Source organism: Panthera onca, chromosome F2 (assembly GCF_046562875.1).
Source record: "Panthera onca isolate mPanOnc1 chromosome F2, mPanOnc1 haplotype 2, whole genome shotgun sequence".
NCBI classification, from domain to species: Eukaryota; Metazoa; Chordata; class Mammalia; order Carnivora; family Felidae; genus Panthera; species Panthera onca.
The window spans coordinates 40,707,329-40,732,819 of record NC_138356.1 but is presented as its reverse complement, the minus strand read 5'-3'; the positions used below and the strand labels follow the sequence as shown (position 1 = coordinate 40,732,819).

The 25,491-nt window shown below is 39.4% G+C and overlaps 1 long non-coding RNA gene across 1 annotated transcript in view; it reads left to right on the top strand.

Annotated features, from left to right (window-relative positions):
- Positions 1 to 7,766: 7,766 nt before the first annotated feature.
- LOC132664290 (uncharacterized) overlaps positions 7,767 to 25,491 on the top strand; it is a 398,464-nt gene continuing 380,739 nt past the window's right edge. The window contains exon 1 of the long non-coding RNA XR_009603572.3: positions 7,767 to 7,889. This is a non-coding gene — a long non-coding RNA (uncharacterized LOC132664290). The remainder of the gene's footprint in view (positions 7,890 to 25,491) is intronic.

Here is a 25,491-nt window from a genome sequence, read left to right as displayed (position 1 = left end):
GTAGTATAAAAACATGCAATGACATGTTTATTTTTTAAAATGTGCAAGACAGTATTGTTTTTTTTTACACCTTGACTTTTAATGATTCCTTAAAATTTTTGCCAGTAGTGAATAATGCTTTCTCATTGTTTTAATTTGCATTCCTTTGAATTGTAGTTAAGTTGAGCATCTTTTTAAATATATGTATTCTTTTTTGTCTTTTTAAAAATGTTTCATTTGGAAATAATTTCAAAGCTGGAAATACAAAATCCGTACAAGGAACATATATATACTCTTTACTCAGGTTCATCTATTGCTAACATTTAACTCCATTTGCTTTGTCATTTTCTCTCTTTGTGTATGTTTGCATGTATGTATGTGTGTGTGTGTGTGTGTGTGCATAATTTTTTACTGAAGTATTTGAAGTTACATATATGGAGTCCTTTACTCTTAAATATTTCCACATATATTTCCTAAGAATAGGGACACTTTTTCACAGAACCACATGAATTTATCAAATTCATAAATTAATATTGAGGGGCATGTGGGTGGCTCAGTTGGTTAAGCCTCTGACTTTGGCTCAGGTCATGATCTTGCAGTTCATGAGTTTGAGCCCCACATTGGGCTTCCTGCTGTCAGCCTGTCAGTGCAAAGCCCACTTTGGATCCTCTGTCCCTTTCTCTCTGCGCCCCCCCCCCCTTGGACTCTCCCCAAAATAAAAAAATTAATATTGTTGTAATACTTTATCATTCATATTCCAGTTTTTTTCATTGATCTAATATTTTCCTTGATAGCATTTTTTCCAGTCCAATAAAAGATCCAGTCTAGAATAAGGTATTGCATTTAATTGCCATGTCTCTTCAGCCTTCTTTAATATGGAACATTTCCACAGCCCCTCTTTGTCTTTTATGACATTGACATTTTGTGAGAATGTAATGCCCCCATGTCCCACATTCTTAGTAAAAGTTCATTATTTTGTGCTTGTCTGATGTTTCCTCATAAAAGACTGAGGTTATGCATTCTTGGCAAAAATACTGCATTGTAGATGGTGTGTTCTTCTCAGAGTATCACATCTGGGGCACATGTTCATCTCTTCCTTATTGGTTATGGTAATGGTCATCTGCCAAGTCTTCAATGTGCATCTCTTATAAGTTAAGTACTGGGTTCAAAGATGAATAAGATAATTCCTCTGCCAAGGAGATTACAGTCTAGGAAGGAAACGGAAATGTAAACAGAAAAAGGACAGTAACATGAGTTGTGTGCTATAATAGGGGCATGAACAGTGGAGTAATTAAATCTACCTTCAGGCATAACTCTGGCCAGGGAAGTTGGGAAAGCTTCACAGAGATAAGTTATTCAGGAACAGGGACTATGCTTATGGATGTTTGTTACCCTTAGAGGATCTTGCCTTATACTCATTAATAAGAAATAAATGAATTAAAAAAATCTATGTACTTCAAAATAAAACTGTCGAAATATAATACAAAATATATTTGATTTTATCTCTTTTTAGTTCACCATTGATTATATAATTGACTGTTTTAGACACTAAGGAAATATATTTACTTGCTGAGAGAAAATGCTCATAGTAAATTATGTGTAAAAATGTGGTTTATAAATTTATGAGATAAGCTTTTATTACACCCAGTTAGAGACCTTGATTAAAAAATTGAAGTATGTACAGAATCATAGATCTTGATGCAGGAAAGGATTTCAAGAGTTCATCCATTCCAGTGTCTTCTCTTCAGGTGAGGCCAGTTTTGCAGATGAAGACATGGGGCTCAGAGTAGTTTAATGACTTGACAAGGTGAAAGTTATATGGTTATTAAGAAGTCTGTAGCCTTGAACTAATTCCAGTCATGTTCCTAGTAATAACTGGTGTTTAATCCATATTTGCAGGATGAATGATGTTCTTTTTTCCTAGTGCATTGTGCTTTCCAGTATTCATACTGAACTCTTAGGAATCCCTATGATCACAAGTTCTATTTGTGGTCTCCAAGAGTCATAGCTAACCTTCAAGTTATATCCTAAAGTTATAAGTTCTCTTGGCATGAACTAATACCACTATTTAATAGAAATACAACATGACCCATTTTTTTAACTGGTTTGTAACTTGTAATCGGTACATTAAAAAAGTACAGAGGAAGAGTGAAGTCAATTTTCATAATATATTTTATTCAATGAATATATCTAAAGTTTTAGCATTTTGGGAATTATCTCTTAATCTCCTTCATCTATTTCACCCATTCCCCCAATCCCCTCCCCTTTGGGAACCACCAGTTTATTCTCTGTATGTGTGTATTTATTTAATGTTTATTTATTTTTGAGAGAGCGAGAGACAGAGACAGAGAGTGAGTGGGGAAAGGGGCAGAGAGAGGGAGACAGAGAATCCAAAACAGGCTCCAGGCTCTGAGCTGTCAGCACAGAGCTCGATGTGGAGCTCGAACTTGTGAACTGGGAGATCATGACCTGAGCCAAAGTCGGACGCTTAACCGACTGAGCCACCCAGGCGCCCCTTGTTCTCTGTATTTAAAAGTATGTTTATTTTGTTTGTTTGTTTTGTTTTTAAGATTCCACATAAAAGTGAAATAATATTTGTCTTCCTTCCTCTTATTTCACTTAGCATAATACCTTCTAGGTGTGCTTATACTGTTACAAATGGCAAGATTTTCTTTTTAATGGCTGAGTAGTATTCCATTTTGTGTGTTTCACATGTAAATGTGATTTCAATAAACATTTCAATATGTAAATAATGTAAAATTATTGAAATATTTCAATTCTTTTTTGATAATTTCTTAGAAATCCAGTGTATATTTTGCAGCCTATCCCATTTTGCACTATCTACATTTCAAGTTCTCAATAGTCACATGTGGTTAGTGGTTACTATATGGTTCAATACTCACAATATAGTGTGTGTGTGTTGGACAGTACAGATCTAGAATGACCCTTGGTAATCTATCTTTATGTTTTGCATTACTTAATACTAGCTGCCAAAAGACAATGTCCCAAAGAAGGGTTTCTTCTCCCACCAGACTGGATTTTGATATAATCTCAGGGTTGTGAGTGCAGATCCTTATATAAATCTTTTGAAGAATTGCAGAATTTTGGAGAGGGATAAGACAATATGGTAGTGCTTCAATAAAAACATACACACAACCACTTATTTCTCATGCTTATGGTATTAACAAATAGTTGTGATGCTTTTAGAATTAGATCATGGATAATGTGATTATCTAAATTGATCTCCATGTTCCTTTTATAGATCGATACATCACAGCATCAAGATAAAATTCTTTACTTTTAGATTTATGGGGAGAAAGAGAAGGCAGCTTTGATGAAAATGACATTCATACTTAAAAATTTTTATTTCATATGTTGATAGGAAACGTTTTTCTTGGCTGCTATTAGTGGCAGAAACCTTTAATAAGATAATATTTCAAATTAGTGGGTAAAGATAATGTAGTTCATAAATCATCTTGGGACAACTGGGCACACATCTGTAGCATTATAATATAATAAAGTTTGATCCCAACTTACTTCTATATCAGGATAATGCCACGTGAAATTAGGATATTCTGTCTCATATATTGTTGGTGGAGTGCAGGGTTGGAGGCCAATTTGGCAATCTCGAATTATATGTTTCCACCTCTAGGAATTTATCTAACATATATATATTCACATGCGTACAAAGAAGTATGTAATATGTAATTCACTCTAGCAGTTATTCATAATAGCAAAAAAACAACCAAAAAACTTAATGTAGGATTGGCTAAATACATTATGATACATCCATAGAGTAGCTTATTATATATTCTTTTAAAAAATGAGCTCTCTTTAATGTCCTGGTACAGAATTCACTCTAAGATATATTATAAAGAGAGAAAAACAAGATACAGAACTGTATACAGATCAGGGGTCAGCAAACAATCCAATTTGCTGCCTGTTTTGGTAAATAAAGTTTTACTGGAATGCAGCCTCTCCCGTCTGTTTACATATTGTCTCTGGCTGCTTTTGTGCTCAATGGCAGAGTTGAGTAATTGCTACAGACACCATATGGGCTGAAAAGCAGAAAATATTTATTATCCACCCTTTAAAAAAAATCTTGCTGAGCCCTGTGTACTCCTATCTATGTTATATAACTTTTACTAATTAAAAAAGAGTACAGAAATCTCCCTATTTGTGGCTTCATTTTTCATGATTTCAGTTACCAGCGGTCAACTGTGCTCAGCCCCAGTTTGGAAGCAGATGATCCTTTTCCTGATCAATCAATGAAGGCCAATGGTTGGCTAATGCTACATCATAATATTTACATCCTTCACCTCACTTCATGTCATCATGTAGACATTTTATCATCTCACATCATCACGAGAAGAAGGGTGAATACAGTACAATAAGATATTTCGAGAGAGACGATGTTCACATAACTTTTATTACAGTATATTGTTATAATTGTTCTACTTTATTATTAGTTATTGTTCTTACTCTCTTACTGTGCCTAATTTTCAGATTAAGCTTTATCATACACACACACACACACACACACACATATATGTGAACACATATACATATATATTTACATCAGAAAAAACATGGTATATATAGGGTTTGGTATTATGACTGGGTGTCTTGGAACATATCCCCTGCAAATAAGAGGATACTCCCCTATAAAATAATTGGAAATATTCTTACCTCCAACATTTCACAATTGTAAACCTGAAAATATCGTCAATGTCATGTTTGTCGAATTCCCTGTGTTTAAGGAGGTTGCATAAAAAAAATCAAGAATACGTTTTTAAGTGATTTCTGATATTATCAATCCATAGAAAGAAATTCCATTTCTTTATGATGGGATCTATACTGTGCCCAGAAGAGCAATTAAAAGGTGGAAAAATCCAATCAATCAGTTCATCATTTTGTGTACAGAGTAAGTGGTTTGAAGGTTTTTTGTTTTTGTTTTTTCCCCTGAACTCACTGTAACAACTCACCTGGAGGCAAGTTGGCAGAGTTATCAGCTAGCTGTGTAACTGACATCAAAGGTTCTGTGGCCCACGGATGAATTCTTTTGCCATCCCAGTTCTGGCCAGCCACCCTCCAGAGCTGGTGTTGGTTGTTTGGACCCCCCGATGCATACACAGAATAGAGCCATGGTTGTCTCCTTGACATCTTTCCATGGCTTCCTCCGACTCTCATTTCTTTGTTTTTCATGGTTCCTTGCTTGCTCTGATCTTGGACTGTCTACCTCTAACAACCTGGATTATCTGCCTATAACAACCTGGCCTCAGCTAGCCTGGTCTCCACCCCGCATTGGTACCCTCCCTCTCAGTTTGCAGCAAACCAAACCCAAAACTCTGTTAACACCCATAATCACAACACAGCCCTTGTGCACCTCAGAGCATGTCAGCCAATAATTACAGTAATAAATCTCACCCCATTCCAAGCTATGTTTGCTCCTCTCTGCCCCCAGATACACAGTGCTCTTCCATGGTTCTGTTCCAAGCTGCTCCTGTGCTGGAACATAGCCTGTGCTCTCTGCCTGGATAGCACCTCTCATCTGAGCTCAGTTGTTTCTGACTCCCGTGGAGAGATTTATATTCTCTTGTTTTCAATTTTCAACATTTTATTCTTTATTACAGTGTTGAGATTGTATTGAAATTATTTGTTTTTGTGCTTGTGGTTTGCTCCTTCATCGCACATTGTGCAGTCCTCTTGGATGCCATGCCCCTTTAACAACATCAGCCACAGAGGAAGTCTGTCACAAAAGGCTGATGAATGAAGGTACTGTTCTTGAAAACTCCTTGCGACCTCAAGAGTCTAAGGTTCTCTGAATATTGACAAAAGTATGGCAGAAAATTTATTCAACAGCAGATATTTATGAAGTACCTACTACTATGTGCCGGACTATGATATGGTGCTTGGCACGAGTCAGAGAACAAAGCAAAGATGCCCTTGGAGTTTACTTCACGGTGAGGTGCAGGCATCATCCAATTTTATAGTATGTTAGAATGTGGTAAGTGGTACAACAAAAGGAAAACAGAGCAGGGTCCGAGCGATTAGCAGCGTTGCTGTCACAGTGGATGGTTTCAGTTCCTCGTTTTTTTCTTAAGCACGGCATCTGCTAATACCTAACAGTTGAGCCAGACAGTTGAAGCACTACATGAGCTCACTGAATGCTCGTACTAGCTAAATGCGGTAGGTATTATTTTTCTTATTATCTACATTAATACTGATGAGGAAATGAAGAGAGAAGTTCAGTAACTTGAGACTAAGTTCACACTGCTAGTACATGGCAGACCGGGATTCGAATCCAATCAGTCTGATCTAAAAGTTCAGGTTATTAATCACTATTAATTAGTACCCTGATATCTGTGGGAAGTGATACATTTCCTAAATTCTCCACTACGCTTTTTCACTTTATAGTAATTTTTTTAAGGCAGTAGTTTTATTGAAAGATAAAGAATTTTTTTACAGCCAGGGGGCAGCAAATGATTGCTCTTCAACTATGTACAAAGCAGATGACAAATGCAGATAGCTTTTTTGAACTGTTTAAATGTAGTTAATAAGCCTCAAGATGAGAAAATGGAAGTCTTCCCTGTGCTTTTCTTTAATCTTTTAGAATAAAATTACTTTCATGTTAAAAGTAATATTTACAAATATTTCTTTAAAATAATAAATTTACAGAAAGACTATCACCTTGATCTGAATCTTGATCTGAGTATCAGTATCCCTAATATATTTCCAGTTTGGCTTTATAATATTTTTAGATGCCTGACTATGTGTATTCTTTACAAATAACTTAATTGCTATTTTCACAACTAAAGAATGGAGTAAATGGGTATTTATGCTTAGTTATTCTTCATTAGAAATTGAATTTCTTTTTTCTTTTTTTCTTCATTGGAAATTGAATTTGAAATTCATGCATTTAAAATCTTTTTTAAAGCTTCACAAAGGAAGAAGTGTTGTGGAAAAATGTCTACCAACTTAAATAATTAGGTTTTCTGAGTTGTACGGGGTATACTGTTGACCTTTGAACAGCACAGGGGTTAGGCACCAACCCTGTGCAATAAAAAAATCTACCTATAACTTTTGAATTTCTCCGAACTACTAATAGTCCACTGTTGACTGGCTAATAATAGCAGCAGTCAATTAACAGGTATTTTGTGTGTGTATCATATACTGTATTCTTATAATATACGAGGCCAGAGAAAAGAAAATGTTATTAAAATCATAAGAGAAAATATATTTACAGTATGTACTGTATTTATAAAAACAAATCCATCATGTGTAAGTGGATCACCACAGTTCAAACCCATGCTGTTCAAGGATCAAATGTAGTTGCACAAACTGTAGACGAAGATTTGGGGGTACTCTCAGAGCTTTTTAAAGGGCTAACTCGTAGAATAGCAGAATAGGGGATTTGGTCGTTAGGGAATGTTTAATAAAGAGCAACTCAATAAAGATCTTAGATGATCTCAGGGGAACACTGAGACTCAGAGCTTATTTTCCCAAATCGAATGGAAGCTTTGGCGTGGGACACAGGATCCCTAACATTCTGACGGACACGAGTTTTGAAGCAGAGGGAATTCATAATTCTTCATTCAACACGAGGCTGACACCAATCCCAAGTGAGGAACCCAAGCATTGCCCTAGGAGAAGGGCAGGGCTGTCTGCGGGGTGAAAAGTCAGGGGGCAGCCCCGCTCCAGGGCCCGGTGAACTTCCCACCCCCAGGTGAACTTCCCACCCCAAGCAGTGCGGCTGGGGCGGGAAGGAGGGGAAGGAGGAAGGGGACCCAGCGTCCCAGCCGCGCGAGCTCCTCCTCCCGCTGCCAGCGGCCTCAGCTAGTCCGCCTCCGGCTGCCGCCGGGCTGCAGGGACTGCGCTCCGAAGCGCCTCCCCACGGGCCACCACCCAAGGTCGGTTTCTCACACTTAGAACAAGCTCTTTAAAAACAGCCCTTGCGCTCGAAGGACATGTCATTGTTAACAGTTTGGGGCAACTGATGTCCTTGGCCGATTTTCTGCAGAGTAGGGGAGGGAGTTTAACTCACTGCCCTTGCTCAGCCTCCCGGGGTCCTGGTTGTCCCCGCCTCCTCGAGAAGGGGTGTGTGTGGGGGGGGTCCCCTGCCTCCTGTTGGTCGTCGGCCCCTGCCACAGCCCGCCGGGTGTCGCCACTGTAGCTCTTGTCAGGTCCTTTCCTAACCGCTGTTGGCTGGTCTCCCCCACCGCGTCGTGTGGGTGTTTAGGTTCCTGGGGACTTCACAGCCCGGTCGGTCCCGGCAACGGAAGGGGGAGCCCGGGGGGCATGCGGTGGTGCAGAGGACAGACAGGCTGGGGGCAAGGGCCCTGCTGAGACTGGGGACGTGAGAAGGGCGACTGTGGTCAAGGCAGAGGCCTACAGTTGGAGCATGGGGGCCGGGAAGAAAAGCAAGCTTCAGGATATTGCTAACCAAGGCGACAGAAAACAATTACCGGGACTCTCCTAGGTTCTAAACCAACAGCTGGATGCCATTTCCTATCCCTCCCGCCACCTCCGTTTGTAAGGCTTTATATTTGACAAAGAATTTACTTCTTTTTCTCAAATGAATGTAAGAAGACACCCATTTCAAATACACATTTGAGGGACCCAGGAAAGTTCTGTGAATAGGGAAATATGATATATTTACTAGAAGTCCAAACATATTTTATATGTAATATACTGCTGACTTAACAGACACACATATATTTATGTGTCTGCGTGGTATTTAGTATTTCTATTTCCTCCCTGTTTTGGTCCTAAGTCTAGTTAACCCCAGGGGTGCTGCTTCATTGCTCTACACGCTTTGCGTCAACTCCTCTCAGATTTGAACTCCTTTGTGGACCCCAGCGTAACCACACCTTGCCCTGCACGCCGAACCTTCCCAACTATTTATTACTGCCGTGAAACCCTACGTGCTATGGAATCGCGTTTGTAGCTCACTAACAACTCTTAAAGCAGTCTACTTGATATTCGTTTTAGTACATTTGTATTCCAAGCTTCTTTATTAGATTTTGAGCTCTTTGGGCGTATTCGTCTTTGTATCCTCTGCAGTGCTCAGCACTGTACAGAGCAGTGTTCCTACCTCTAGGCCTCGGACTTGCTCTTCTCTTTCAGGAGGGTTCTTCCCCCAGACAGCTGCATGGCTAGCTAGCTCTTTCATTTCCTTGAGGTCTTGACTCAAAAATCACGTTGTCACTGCCTAAAATCTTCCTGCCCCTCAGCATTTTGTAGTTCCCTTTCTTGCTTTATTTTTTCTCCCTAGTACATAATACATTTAGCATTTTATGTATCTTACTCATTTATCTGGTTCATTTTCTATCTAAATTACAAGTTCCATGAGGACAGAGAGTTTTGTCTATTTTGTTCAGAACTGTATCCCTAGGGGTGCCTGGGTGGTTCAGTCGGTTGAGCATCCGACTTCAGCTCAGGTCATGATCTCACCGTTCGTGGGTTCGAGCCCCGCATCAGGCTCTGTGCTGACAGCTCAGAACCTGGAGCCTGCTTTGGATTCTGTATCTCCTTCTCTGATCCTCCCCCATTCATGCTCTGTCTCTCAAAAATAAATAAACGTTAAAAAAAAAAAGAACTGTATCCCTAGTGTTTATCACACAGTAGGTGTCCAGTAAATATTAACAAATAAAGGAATAAATAGAAGCATTAAATAAATACAGTAGAAATGAATCAGAGTATATAGGCATTGGATCTGAGCCTAGAACTGATGTCAAGGGAAATGAATGCTTCTTTCCAACATGTGTAGAAGGGCACTAGCTAAATTAATTCACGTTTACCTGGGTCTGTTAAGTTTATGAGAAACCAACTAATTGTTTCATTAATGTTTCAAAATACATATTTTTAAAATAAAGAGTGAGCGTATAAATATTTCCAACCTGTTTTCATAGATCAAAGGGAAACATAGGTCTTTGTTTCCTGGCTTGTCAGAGAAATGATTATGCTTCTAAGACATCTGTTCAGCTCATCATTTTCATTTCCTCCTGTGGTTTATACAGTTGAGCCCATTGGTACATATTTGTTTATATAATATGGCATATGGTATTGGTCAGTTCTGACCATAGAAATGTCCTGAAGATTTGTGGTAGCACTAGGCCTTACAATGTGTGGTTTTGTCATGGAAAAATTAGATTTCCATTCTGGTAGACAGTTGAGTACTGATCATATTAACAAGAATTTTGAATAAAGATATTTAGATTTCTCACCTCACTGCAAAATGGTGAGTTGCAAGATTTAGTGAGCTAATACTAAATAAATAGTTCTTTTTCTCCTTGAAAGGTAAGCTTGGATCTGGGCAAATTTGAGGAAGTTGGTGTGCCAGGATTAAACTTAGGAAATACTGGGACTTTTACTAGGATTTGTTAAAACAAACAAACAACCCCTACCCCCCACAGAACAAAAACAAAGCTAATTTCACTATTCATTTGAATGCAAATATTTTCCAGAAAGCATTGCCCCTGGAAAGTTTTGAAATTTTATCTTGGGATTAAAGAAAAAAATATGAGAAATATGAATATCCTTATGAACCTCATATGATTTTGCTTCTAGAGCAGGAAGACTTTATAATCCTGATCTGTTTTAGTCAACTTCCCTCAGCCTTAGAGTTCTCGGTTTTGTCAAATAAAAAGCAAATCTGGACTTAGTAAGGAGAGACTTTATTTGAAAGGATTATTGCAAGAGGTGGGCAGAGACCATTACAATGTCATGAGGGGGCTCTTTCCATAGGGAGAACACTGTAACCATGTGATTGGCAAGTGTCTGAAGAGTTAGGCAAAAAGGGCTTCTTTTACAGGAGGAGTGAACAAGGCTAGCAAGAACTGGGCTGGAGAAGTGGGATGAGAGCACAGCATATAGGAGGTCAGAGAATGCCTTACTCAGACCCCACCCTGCTTTCCAGGTGGGACCCATAAATAGGTATTGTATGCTGTCTCAGGCTGCAAGTGGGCTCAATCAAGTTCAGGGACCCAAAGCAAGAAGAGAAGCCTAACCAAAGTTTGGTGAACAAGTGCTTTGTTTTAGTAAATCAGTGGGGACCAGGAGGTTCAGCTAATCATTTGTAAGGCAAAGGCTGGTCTTGTCATAGGGTGAACAAGTGGGGAACCTGTGAATTTTATCTAAGTAGTATGGGAAGGGTGGTTCTTTGCAGTAAGCCATTTTCCAGAACACAAAAGCAGAGGGAGAATTCCTTTAATTTTTGTTGTTTTCCAGGAGCACAGGACTCAGGTAAAATTCAACATTGTCAGTTTCTCTACCTAGAATGAATTTGGAAAAATACTCTGACCTTATTCTGCCTGCTTTATAAAAGGATTACAGTGAAAACAATCTGATGGTTGCTAATATTTGAAATTTGAAATTTTTCCTCCCAGAAAAAGAAAAGGTGAATATATAAAGTATCTTTGGAGCTTTATTCTTGCAAATAAAATACATCTTAAAGGATGTGATTTTCTGGTTTATATAGTAGCTGACTTGCAGAGGCATTCCATATTTAATGGTTGTAAATGAGAATTGTAGGAGAAAATAAATCTTTAAAACATGGATTAATCAAAGTCAGTATTTAGAACTTTACCAAAAAGGTAAACACCCAGGTTTACTCTAAAGTACTTGCTTTATGAAAAAATTAAAGACTATTTCCTGACCCCCTAGGAAGTTTCATTCTACAGTGAATGACTTTGTTATGGCAGAAGGTTCCATAAAGATAGAGTGAGTTAAAGATAAAAAGCTCCGTGTTTTATTTTGTTGTGTTGTGTTTAAAAGGACCATAAAACCACAAAATTTAGATTTAAATCAGTTTATTCTTTTCAGAAACATATGTATTGGATACATCAACTTAGAGATAACTGCCCATTTTACTTTCTCATGTAGCTATGTACTTAAATTCTGATTTTCCTCAAAATAGCTCAGAGAAAGTGAGGAAAGTATGTATGAAGAAAGTATAGAATTTTATTAAGCCTCTGAAATTCCAAACATATGCAAAACAAATAAAAACAGACTGGAGGTGGGGAAACTTTTGAGGAACATTTTGTATGTGTGGCCTACTTGCGGAAAAATTTATTCTTCCAGGGCCCAATCTGTGGTCTGTCGCTCACCAGCTGGGTGACCCCAGGGTCACCTACATTTTTCTAGCTTCGGTTTCCTCTACTGTTAAATGCAGACTAAGATGGTCTATAAGGGATCAGCCTAGTTTTAGAAGTTTATGTATTGTCTTAAAGCCAGTAATTCCTTAATTTATGAAGCAATTTGAAAACCTTGGATCATCAACAGATTTCCAGCTCTAGATGATTTACAGACGGTGTAGTTAAGATGGGGGAATGGGGAAAAAAGGATATATAAAGTCAACAACACAGGAGAGAGATTTTCTCTGAAGACAGCTAAGTGCTCAGGGTAAATGTGATTCCTGCTGGTAACACTCCCCAGGATCCTGCATTCTTCCTTACCTCTCACAGAGGCTCATCCTGGCTGGGTATCTTTACCTGGTCACCACTTAAGCCAAAGCAACTCCCCTCTTTCTGCTTTTCTTCTCTCCCGCACCTCAGTCTCCTTTGAATACTCAACCCTCAATAGCTCTCACCAGCCAAGGCCCATCCTGGTTTCCAGAATTAGCTACACCTGTGACAGCCTCACCGCTTTCTCCCAGAGCCCGCCCCATGCTGGGTAGGAAATGGCTTTCGTTTGCTATTTCCATTTTCAGACAGTAGATGTCCCTGGTTTACCATTAAAAAGGGCTTCCTGGTTGTCATCCTGGTTCCCAGGCCTCCTATATCAAGTTCTGTGTTGAACCACCTTAGAGTCAGAAATGTTTGATTTTTGCTTGTTTATAATCATATCTTCTAGGCAGTAGTTTCACAAATGTATGTAAACTACTCAAACAGTGCTTCCCCGTTTTAGATATTTCTGTAGAAGAGTTATTTTCTGATTGCGATGCCAGTGTGTGTGTGTGGGGGGGAAACTAGCTCCCTGCCTTAGAGATCTTCATTAAATCATGCCATCTTCCATGAGGTATTGAGATGCTGCCTTTTGGAAAAGGGATTTCAAAAAACTTGTATAATTGACAATATCTTCCAGCTAAACCTTTGAAGTTCTAGTTCTAATATCTTAAAGAAACTTTTCAAATGGTGTAACCCATTTGATTTTTATTCCTTTGTATATTTCCCTTTCTCTTTAAGCCGCAAGACATCCTTTAGTCTTAAAGGATGAAATTGAGAATCAGTTTTCTGGAAACAGTTTGCCATTTTCTCCCTAATGCTGTGCCAATAAGCCAAAGGGAGCATTATAGAGCAGACGTATACATCTCCACGATAGAAAAACAAAATATACTGCCACCAGAAAGACCAGCCTACTGTTGTAAATATCTCAAAGATGCCTTCATGGGAGGTGTCTTAAGAATTTTCATGGAAGACAAAATTAGGGAGAATCTGAAGAAAATATCTTATCATTAATAAAATTATAATTTTTGTAACTCTAGTGACTGATTTTCCCAGTATGTGATTTCGTTTAGTTCACTGAATATACATTTTAAAATAGAATTTCTTTCTTCCTACTTTCCCCCTTGTCATGCAACAAAATATGACTTCAAACCAAAAACCTAAATTCATAAATTAAGGAAGGTTCTAACTTTCATTAAAAAGATCTTTAAAATTCATAGTTTTCCACAAAACCCTGAATCATACCGCTTTTTTTTGGAAAATGTCTATTTGATTTTAAGAAATTAATCACTTCTTGGTGCTGCTATTTAAGACAGTAATCTAAATATATTTTATGAGATAAGTTACACTTTTGATGGGCTCTGTGATTAGAATTTGAAACACTTAAAGATCTCCCATACACTCTCAAATCTGGTGATTTTAAACAGAATGTAATCTAAAAATGATCTCCCAGATCTTGCCCAGCAGTGAGGTCTTATCATTTCACTGTTGCCCTCCTGTTCTCCAATTACCCAGATGTCTACACACTGAGCATGGTGCCTCCCTGACTTGGTGATGGATTTGTGTAGCTGTCAATTCTAGATTTATTGCTTAGTTTGGGAATGAGCTGTTTCAATAGCACATGCCCTGCAGATCTCTCAGAACTAGCAAAAACTCTCATCAGAAGCAAAATATTAGCCTACACCTCATATGCTTGTAGTCCTGAGATTATGTAGTTTTCTTTTTTTTTCCCTGAATAAAGTTAGAAATCCAAAATGACAACACAAATTTCTTAACTTCATCCTAACTCTGTGATATTGCTGTCTGGCAACAGCTATAGCCAAACCTACGATTTAAATTTCAAACTTAGTAAGTGAGAAATCATGTATAAGAGCCAGAATACACAAAGCAGCAGTTGCAACAATATCCTTCTACAACATGTTAGAAAGAACATCGCAAACACATTGCCAAAATTATTAATTTTCTAGAAGAAAAACACACAAAGCAAATGTTCTTGAGGAACAAATACATATATGCCTTGGAAATGGCTTTAACTAGCAATAATGTATAATTGTTGAGTTCTGTGTTCAAGACATTGGAATTCTTGTTAATTCATATTTTTTTCATGACTAAATGTACTGGAGGAAACCAAATAAATATCTCTAAAAGCTGAAGTTCTGAGTACTCAGAATGTTTTCTGGGACATAGCCCAGTTTTTTATACCTAAGAATTAGACGGGAGAAGTAAGGATACAGGCACTGTTTTGATCTTTCTCTCTCTCCTTCATGTTTCTCATAATCAGTCATGATATGATGGGACTATTTCACTTAGGTGTTCTGTCTTCAAGTTAAGTATCTTAGACATAAGCCAACCTTTCTCTCTTCCAAACTATAGTATTTAAAAAAAATTTTTTTTTTAATGTTTATCTATTTTTGAGAGAGAGAGCGAGAGAGTGCACAAGCATAGGAGGGGCAGAGGGAGAGAGGGACACACAGAATCTGAAGCAGGCTCCAGGCTCTACGTTGTCAGCACAGAGCCCAACTAGGGGCTCGAACTCATGAACCATGAGATCATGACCTGAGCTGAAATCTGACGCTTGACTGACTGAGCCACCCAGGTGCCCCTAAACTTTAGTATTTTTTAATCCTTTTAGCTCTTCCTTCAGGTTTAAAAGCCTGTGGCCATTTGGAATTTTTTCTCTTTTGTTGCTCCTCTAAACCCTTGTGGTCGCCAAGTTCCTCCTCTGAAATGCTTCCTCTTTTTGAGCATGAAAACACCTATCTTTGCTGTCTTTCACATCTGGTTTGACAGGTTAAAATTCAAATTAGTTTTATGTACAACCTTGTTTTCTATGCTGTTTTCTTCATCTTCCCCAGAACTTACAGTTTAGACTCTACTGCTGGTAAGAGCAAACAGAGGCTTTGCTGGTAGATTTTTCAAAAACCTTACCTAACTCCGGTGATCCTTACTACCTTCCACAAATTGACAGGACCTTTTCTCAGACCCCTCCTCACCCACTCTCCACCCCGTCTCATGATCATTCTACTTCTTGGCATTTGTTCATGCTGTCTCTGCCCCAGCTTCGTTTTGCCTATTCAAATTCATCATATTCTTCATTGAGGTCACAGAGCAGGTCCCAGATGCTGCATTGTTTCCCCAAAGAGCATGTACACAGCCCTGTCCCAACTGAAAGTTCTTTGCTGGCACCTCTAATGTATATTCTGTGACTGTCCTTGTGTTCTTTCTGTGGCCTCACGGGACCATGGCTATGTCTCCAAGAATATTTTAGACTCTTAGGGCTGAGAATGTTGATGATCTTTTCAAATTACCCACCCTGTTTTGTTGGTGGTGGTGGTGATGACATTTGTTGTCTCCTTCAGGATCTTGCTGACTACGTCTCCAAGTGATCTTTACATAGGCGACCATGTTCATTTGGAAATACTTGTCTTCTTCAGAGAGAGAGGATCGGTGTGTGATTTCAAATGCTTCTTCTTTTGGTTTTTTAAAACGGCTTTATTGAGATATAATTTACATACTATAAAGAGCACCCATTTTAAGTGTACAAATCAATGAATTTTAGTATATCCACAGAGTTGTGTAACCTCCCTACAGTCTAATTTTAGTATATTTTCATTGCCTCCAAAAGAAACCTTGAACCCATTTTCAGTCATCCCTCTATTGGTTGGCATTTAACACACCAATATTTTAAAACACTGAATGCAAAAAAAAAACCAAAAAAACAGTGAATGCGTTAGAACATCTCCATTCGATAGCATGGCTATTTTTGAGGGAAAGCTATTAACCAAATGTTAATGGATTTTTAAATCTATTATAAATTTTCCCATCAATCAGTAATGCTTAAAGTACTTGATCAGGCATTGTAGTTTTAAAATTTTGTTTGTTTTTTGGTGCATCAAACCCCAATGCCTAAGAACATTTGGCTCTTGCTCAATGGCAGATCATTTTTGTTTTCTAACAAGAAACTGTGTCAACAGGACAACTAATTCAGCCATGTTGATTGAATTGATGAGTCAATTTAGTGTTTACAGCTCTGTTAAAAATGATTATTTGATCAAGAACATTTGCCATTTTATTCAAGATTGTCAAATAATTTGAGTGTGTGGACATAGCCTTCTATCTGCATTAATTAATTCAAAACTTGGAGCAAAGAAATGGGACCTGATACAAAAAGAATTCCAGGAAATATCTCTTGGGAATCTAGCTCTGTGTGTAGCTCCAAAGCTCCATGTACTTCTTGAAAATCGACAGTAGTGATTTAAAACATTTCATTAAACAAATGGACCTGGTTTAGTGAGTAAAAACAGGTTTGTAGATGGCAAATCGGGAGCTGCAGTGAATGTAGGCACTCACGTACTTGTGACTGCTTCCAATATTTAGGAACCATTAGTCCAAGGCTAACATTTTGATACTCATGTACTTCTTCATGGTTTATGTGTAACCTGTTGATTTTACCCTCTACGTGTTTCTTGAACCTGTCCTCTTACAGCATCTCCCAGCTCAGGCCCTCGTGCTCACTCTTGGGCTTGCGCAGCTCAAGCCTGACTTGTATTCCTGCCTCCACTCTCATGCGCCTTGCCTCAAACCCTGTCCCCAGGCTGCCTTCCACACACCAGCCAGAGTGACGGCTCAAGACCAAATCCATTTGGGGTGGTTCCCTTCCATGTGCTTCCACCACGGGGAGAATGAAGGGCAGGCCCCTTGGCACGGACCATAAGGCTTCTGTGTCCCGCGCTCTGCTCGGACCTCCTTTGCCGCCATTCCCCTGCACACTTAGCGTTCTAATAATACTTTACTGCTGGACGCTTCACTGTACCCACCTGAATGTTTCACGCTTCTCTTCAAGCAGTTCCTTCTGCCTGCAGTGGTTGCCCATACATCTTTCTTCACATAGATAATTCGGATTCATTTTTTTTTTTTTTTTTTTATTTGAGAGAGAGAGTGTGAGCGTGCGTGCAGGTGGGGGAGGGGCAGAGGGAGAAAGAATCCCAAGCAGGCTCCACGTTCAGTGAGGAGCCCACTGCAGGGCTCGAGCCCATGACCCTGGGATCATGACCTGAGCTGAAATCAAGAGTCGGATGCTCAACCGATTGAGCCACCCTGGCGCCTCCTCCTGGATTCATTTATAAGCCAGTTCAGGTGTCATCTTTATGGGAAAACCTTTCCTTGACAGCAGCTTAGGGGAAGGGTCCTTCACTGGTGTGCCAGCGCCTTGATATAAGGGAGGATGTTTTAATCATCTCTGTTTTCTCAGTGTCTGGCAGGAGGCACCTTGTAAAGGTTTGCTGACTTGAAGTCAATTTTGTTGAATAAGTAACTAAATTTCTTAGTTCATGGATCACTTCTGCCTTTGCTATGCCTTCTTTCTGAATGTTTGTTCATCTCATTGTGATTTATAACCAGTGTGTGCGCGCATGTGTGTGTTTTCAGAACTTTATGGGGTATAGGGGCACCCAGGTGGCTCAGTTGGTTGGGCATCTGACTCTGGATTTCGGCTCAGGTCATGATCCCAGGGTCATGAGATTGAGCTCAGCACAGAGCCTGCTTAGGATTCCCTCTCTCCCTTTGCCCCTCTCCCCCAGTCATGGGCTCGCTCGCTCTCAAAATAATTAAATAAACTTTAAAACTTTATGGGTACAAAAACACTTTTTTCATGATATCTAGGGGAGTGGATCAAGCCTGATTTAGGATGAAAAATGAAAGATAAAGGTCTGTGTGGTATTTCTTGAACTGTAAGTAAACCTAGGCCAGAGATGCTCTAGTGTCAAGTTGATATTAACTCTTTATGTGTTTACATTTATTTGTTGATCATTTTCCAAACTGAAAGTTAGATTAAAAATTATTATTGTAACTACCATTTCCTTATTTATTGAGTACTTACTATATACAAGCCCCTGTTAAAACTCCTTCATGTTAATTACATATATATTTATACATATATATTTATATATATATGTATAAATATATATATATAAAAGCTTATTTATTTGTTTTAAGAGAGAATAGAGTGCGTACAAACATGTATGAGCATGAGTGGGGGAGGGGCAGAGTGAGAGAATCCCAAACAGGCTACATGCTGTCATCACAGAGACCAGTGAGGGGCTTGAACCCATGAACCATGTAATCATGACTTGAGCCAAAGTCAAGAGTTGGACTTTGACCAACTGAGCCATCTAGGTGCCCCATGTTTATTATATTTAAACCTCCTATCAACAAATGCAGAAGAAATTACTATTCCCATTTACATTCAGGGAGACTGGTTAAGTAACTTGCTAAAAGTCATACAGCCATGGGCTGCATCGCTAGGATTCAAACTCTGAGGTCTTGAGCTCCAAAGCCCATGTTCTTTCCACTTAGTTTTGATGCCTCCACAAAAGGGTACTTCTGTAAGAATGAGCCACAAAGTAGGTAAACTGTGATAATGAGGTAGAGAGCAGGCAACAATCAGATACTACTCGGAAGGGTAAGCATTGAAGTAATAGGTCATGATCAAGGATAGGATGGCAGAATGGGTGTCCCTGGTGGGAGAAAGGCAGGCCTCTTACAGCTATAAGAAAGTTACCGGAAGGGGATGAGGCTGTGCCAAAGACACAGTGTGCCCGAAGCCCAATTTTGCAAGTAACTGGCTCTGATGGGAAATATTTTGGTGCTTGCTGCTCTCATCACATGAACTAGGAAAAACTAAGAAAAAACCTTCCTCTGCCCCCAATTTTTTTTTTCTTAGAAAGCAATGAAAAAGAGAAAAAGAGAGAAATTAAAGGGGAAAATAAGTATGTATAGATTGGTAAAGAAAATGAAGAGAAAAAGGTTTTGAAATAATTATGATAGAGGGCACCTGGCTCAGTGGGTTAAGCACCCAACTGCGTCTCAGGTCATGATGTCACCGTTCGTGAGTTCAAGCCCTGTGTCGGGCTTTCTGCTGTCAGTGCAGAGCCTGCTTCAGATTCTCTGTCCCACCCTTCTCTCTGCTGATCTCTCTTTCTCAAAAATAAATAAACTTTAAAAAATAAAGAAAGAATTATAACAGAGCCAGAATGGGTCACCGGTTTTCATATGCAAACATCAGATCTTTGGAGAAATTATTTCTTTCCAAAATATTTTGGAAGCAGAAATTATATTTGCCATAAATTATTTTGCAAGAGAATCTATTTGGCTTGATTTAACCTTAGTATTTAAAAGACCTGCAATCATCATTCTTTTTTACACTTTACGATTTTTTGAAGTTCTATTTTCTCAAGATTTGACCAAATTATTTAAAACGGGAATGGAAAAACATGGCTTTCTTCCAGATGGTGTGTGAGCATTGCTTTATAATTTTGTTAGCATGTGGGGGGGTGGGTGGGTAGAATGTTATTTCATTTTGTTTGTAAACTCTGGGTGTGGATGTTCAGTTTTAAAATGAACATCATTTGTTAATGCTGTTACACTACTTACTTCTAGAATTTTTACAATAAATTCTTCTGTCTTCCTGGTGCTGAATTAAAACTTTCTTGCATGTGAGCTTCTTTCCAGTATGAAGGCAGATTTAAATTAATAATCTTTTTGAAATTAAAAAAAGGTAAGTATATTGATAAATTGTGTGATAAGTGGTTGCATAGAAACCATTGACAGACATTGCGTGGTGAATTACAATTTAAAATAAGGCTTAATTTTCATATATATATATGTATTCATTCTTGTAAGTTAGACTCAATCACATGCCTTTGCTTTTAGCTACATATCTATGTAAAATAGTACATTTGAAAGTCGTTTATTTTAAAATGAGACAAAATTTAAAAATTTGACTCAGAGGAAAATTGAACAATAGGGAGAATGAACTTCCCTTGACCTGGGATAAATGAAAAAGTGACTTCAACCAAAAATAACATTTCTCCCTGCAGAGCAGGAACGTAATATATGGAGATACCTTTGCAGCATCCAGACGTGTGATTTCAGGATGCTGCCAGATGTTATATGTGCTCCAGGAGACCTCACAGAATTGGGTAGAAAGTGTGGACTATGCTGCCTGAGCCACACACGAGGAGGACTGTGGACCGATAAGAAAAGATGGCCACAGAAATCAAGGTGCTGTAAGAGGAGGCTCACGAGTGTCCAGGGGTTGCCTCAGTTTACCTCCATCAAACAGGAGGCAAGGCTGGATGAAGTGGGGAGAATCAGATCCCAAACATACTCATGATCTCTTTCGTTATCTGCTTCCCCCTAGGATGTGGGACGAAAGGGCATGTAAGGAGGTAGTTCAGATTATGCAGAATTCACTTCAGTTTAAATTTCAGGCCACAATAATATGACTACAATGGTTAGGCTTGCCAATTATGTATATTCCCCTTTTATATGTGAGCCAGTTTGTTCATTTATTTCTTCATTTCTTCCTTCCTTCCTCCCTTCCTCTCTTCCTCCCTTCCTTCCTTCCTTCCTTCCTTCCTTCCTTCCTTCCTTCCATTATTAAGAATTAGTTGCATTATCATTTTGCTAGGAGCTGATATCGAGATAACGCAGGGACACAGCCTGCGAGGAACCTCTATATGGATGTTAAAATCCACTGCTCTTGGACTTAGTCTAGTTGGGGATATAGTCAGTAAATTTGTACACTGAACAAATAACTTGATTATTGCACATAGTGCTGGCTGCTGTGAAAGAAATGAACAAGATATAATGTTAGAAAGCAATGCTTGACAGTCTTTTTGAGGAGGGGACCTGGAGGCTCCTCCAGGAGCTGAAAGTAAAGAGGAGAGCCAGCCCTGCAAAGAAGGGGGGAGAACATTCCAAGCAGAGGGAATAGCATATGCAAAGGCCTTGAGGTTTGCCCTCCTTGAGGTGTGAAAGAGCTTGCTATTTTTAAGGCACAGACATACAACGACCATTTTCTTCCACAGCTGGAGATGTAAGGAAGAGATTAGCACAAACCAGGAGGATGGGGAGGGGAGGGGTGAATGCCAGCTTATGCAGGGTCTTTTAAGGCTGGGCAAGGAGCTTGGGTTTTCTTTGAAATGAGATGTGAATTCATTGAAAGGACCTAGTCAGGGGTGAAATATGAACTAGTTTATGTTTTGAGAAGAATGCCAGGCCTGCTGTGTGAAGAACGGATGGAGGTGGGCAGGAGAGGAAGGAGAGTCATACAGAGGTTCCTGAGTGGTCTGGGCAAAGAGGCCATGCCTGGTATCCAGTGGGGAGGCTGCAGGTAGCCCGTGCAGGGCTGAATGTGGGAGTTGTTCTCTGCTCATCCTAATGCCCACCTCTGTGGAGCCCTGGGGCTCTGGGAACAGAGTTTGAAAACCACGAACCCATATATGTGTAAAAATGAGTTTGACTGACGTTTTCAGACACGTAACCACTACTTAACTGAACTGACCAGATTAGCTAGGGGTGGGGTGTGTAGTTCTTCTGAAGCTAAGATCCTGGTTTGTTGTATTGGAAGGTTACAAGATAATTTTAGATGATGGAAGTATGTTTTGTTTACTGAGGTATATAAAAACTGTTGACCACACGTGTTCTATTTAAAGTATTCTTTGGAGGAAATAACTTCCAAATCCTTGGCTTTCAGTCTTACACTGAAATCTCATTATTGGAGGTCAAGATCAAGGGGACAACATAAACAAGGGTAAGAAAGAGCGAAGATGAACCCAATCAATGATTTACTGGCTCACACACTGCAAAATCAAACTGAGTCACGTTGCTGGGCTTGATCTCAATTTTTAAAAGCTACCCCTTTCTTTCAATGAACAATGTTTGGGAGATTAAGACAATGGTGTTGTGCTTTTCAGGCTCTAGGCAGGTTGTGCTTCTGTATTTAATTTTGCTGCAGTAACACATGTCCTGATGGAGCACGGGCTTGATTATTGTAATTCTCTTTTAGTAGGACTTCCAGCAGGGCTTTTCTGTCACTTGCTGCTCATGCAGAATGCAGCGGCACATCTGTTGGCTGATTTGAGAATGGGCAATCATATTACCCCATCCTGTATAATTTGATATGTGTGGGTCACTGAGGACTCTGGCGATGTTTCTTTGTTTCTCTCTGTCTCTCCTTCTCTCTCTTTTTAAAAAGGATGAAAATTATATTTCCTCTGTATCCAAGCCTATCTATTTTTCACAAGCATTTATCTTTTCTTAGAATTGTGAGGCATTTTACCTACTCTCAAGTCACCTGTCATTTTAGGTTAAAGGTGTATCCATGCTGTTTGTTACATGGATGACAGGGGGAAAATGAGACTATGTGGTAAGATTATGAGGCACTGTTTTAATAGATTTTATTCCTGCTTGGTGAAAGAGGATGAAGAGTTTCCATTCCATTCCATTCCGTTCCGTTCCGTTCCGTTCCATTCCATTTCATGCCATTTCTTCCTTCCACTCAGGGATTCTTAAGTTTGCCAACAGCCTGGAAGAGAGAGACAGCTGCTGTGATACCGCAGCTTTGCCTGTGGCTGGTAATATAGCTTTTGACCCACATGGTTAGTGAATGTTGGAAAAGCTGTGGATGGAGAGGTCAAGTCAGGAGTCATGACACTGTGGACTTCTCTGGACTGCCAGTTGCCTCTGTTCCTTGTTCCATGAGCATCCTAGTTTAAGGTTGTTCAGAATGGTGGGAAATTGGATGGGAAGAAAGATCAGCAATTTGTATGCACAATTACCCAGAGGAGAAAGTAAGACAAGGCACACAGGTAGGGCGCCATCCTGCCTTCAAGGCCAGATGGTCATTGGGCCTCTGGTTTCCTTCACTGGCAAGTTTACTGATGTTACATTGAGTGTTGGGAGGATGAAAAGATTGGAAAGGGTGGCAGGCACTTTAGGTGCCCCCACAGGTAGAGGCAGGCTGACTCTAGGGAGTATCTCAAGAGGCATCAATCATAACTAACCATTTCCAAGTTGTCCAGTGTCTTCTGGGTAAGGGAATCAATCTTTCTCTATGGTCTTTTATAACATTTACTCCATTTATTCTTTTGATTCTTTTAGTCACTATGGCCGGTGCTCATTTAACTTTTCAAAAGACAAGAACAAATTTTGGGAAGGAAATAAAGCTCATGTGGCAACTATAATTTTCATATATTAGGGGTTAGTGGAATTTACCCGAGGTGTTGACTACCTAGGTGGAGGCTGGGGTAAAAACCTTCATCCTGAATCACAACTCCAGTGTTTCTGTGAGTGGGTTCCTTTACATCACTGCTCCTCAGTTTCTTTGTGTGTAAAATGTGGATAATCATATCAGCCTCTCAGTGTTGCTGTGAGGGGTAAATGAGATAATGATTGGGAAGCTCCTGCAGCACCATTTCCTGCCTCCTTTAAAGTTTATCTTGGTTCTATCCAGGAAAAGAGTTAATTTTTTCCCATTACTTAAGTATAATTTCTCTCTTTTGTGATGAATTTTCATCTTGAGAAATAGCTTTATTCAAGCAAGTTTTTCCCTCCCTCCCCCCATCCTTCTTTCCTCCCTCTCCTCCTTTCTCCATTCCTCCCTTCCTTCCTTTTCTCCCCCCCTTTCTTCCTTCCTTCCTTCCTTCCTTTCTTCCTCCCTTCATCCCTCCCTTTCTTCCTTCCTTCTTCCCTCCCTTCCTCCCTTCCTTCCTTTCTTCTTTTCTTCCCCCCTTCCCCCTTTTTTCTTTCCTTCCTTCCTTCCTCCCTCCCAATAAATAGTCATAGTAGGTAGACACAAAGGCAGTCTTTTCAAACTGGCCTAAAGACCAGGTTAGTGATTACGTGACTCCAGTAAACTAATCAAATTCTATGATAAATTTGTGGAAAGATGTCCGCTTTAACATTGTTTTGTGTTTTAAAACAGAGTAGTGTAGTTGAAGGTTTATTTTATGCAAATACAGTGGAAGCATTGTGTAAGGACTAAAGCATACTTCATTAGAGTGGGGTCTAAGAAAAACCAAAGAAGGAATCCTAATGAGTAAGCATTTTAATAGACGGATAGTTCCACTGAGATCACAGAGTGGTTAGTAGAAAGAAGTAGGATGGCTGTAATTAGTGTTGGATGCAAATGGTTAAAGCAAGGAGGTCTTATTTCATAGAGCAGTGAAAGCCATTCTTGCTGTGTAAATATCATCACTTCTGCTGAAATAAACTGTACAGTGTCAGTCTCAGGTTGGTGATCAGAGAACCTAATTCTTGGGACACTTCTCAACCAAGGGGTACTAAAGCTCTTGAGAGAGTGTGAACGTCAAGGTTGCCCTTGGCTTTATAGACTTACAGTGATATATTGCTAGGCTCTGTTAGGTAATAGATTTAGTTGACTTTCGGAGGGATTTCAGTTTAAATTTGGAATCTCCAAGCCAGGAGTGGGACCTTTTTTTTTTTTGGCTGTTCATTATAAATAAACAGGTCTTCAGTGAAGCTGTCTCTTAGTCAGAACCTATGGGGCAGGGAGCCCATGATCAAAGGCACTGTTTCTCATGGATGAAGGGCGTGTGACCATAGGATGCTACTTTACAGTATTTTTTAAACAGTTAGATGAGATTACCCTATGGTTTATACTTGAAAATAGCACCTGAAATATTTTCAGGCACATACTAGAGTTAGTCACTTCATGAATTCTTTAAAAAAATTTTTTTTTAACAGTTACTTATTATTGAGAGACAGAGAGAGACAGACCGTGAGCAGGGGAGGGTCAGAGAGAGAGGGAGACACAGAATCCAAAGCAGGCTCCGAGCTCTGAGCTGTCAGCACAGAGCCCGACGTGGGGCTTGAACTCACAAACTATGAGATCATGACCTGAGCCGATGTTGGACGCTTAACCCACTGAGCCACCCACGCACCCCATTTAAAAAAATTTTTTTTTAAAAATATTTACTTATTATTGAGAGACAGAGAGAGACAGACCGTGAGCAGGGGAGGGGCAGAAAGAGAGGGAGTCATGAATTCTAATAGGAGTGTGGGAAAAAAAAAAAAAAGATTTAGTGTCATGCCCCAGACTGTGGCTTCCAGGACATGTCTGTGGGCAAAGTCTGACACACTGCTGTATCTGAAGGAGATGTTTTCTAACTCCAACCTTAAAGGCAAAAATAGGCTGCAGGTAGTGGCAGGACTTGAGGAATTTGGTTTCTCTGTGGAATCTGGAAAGGAGACACCAGGAAGGATA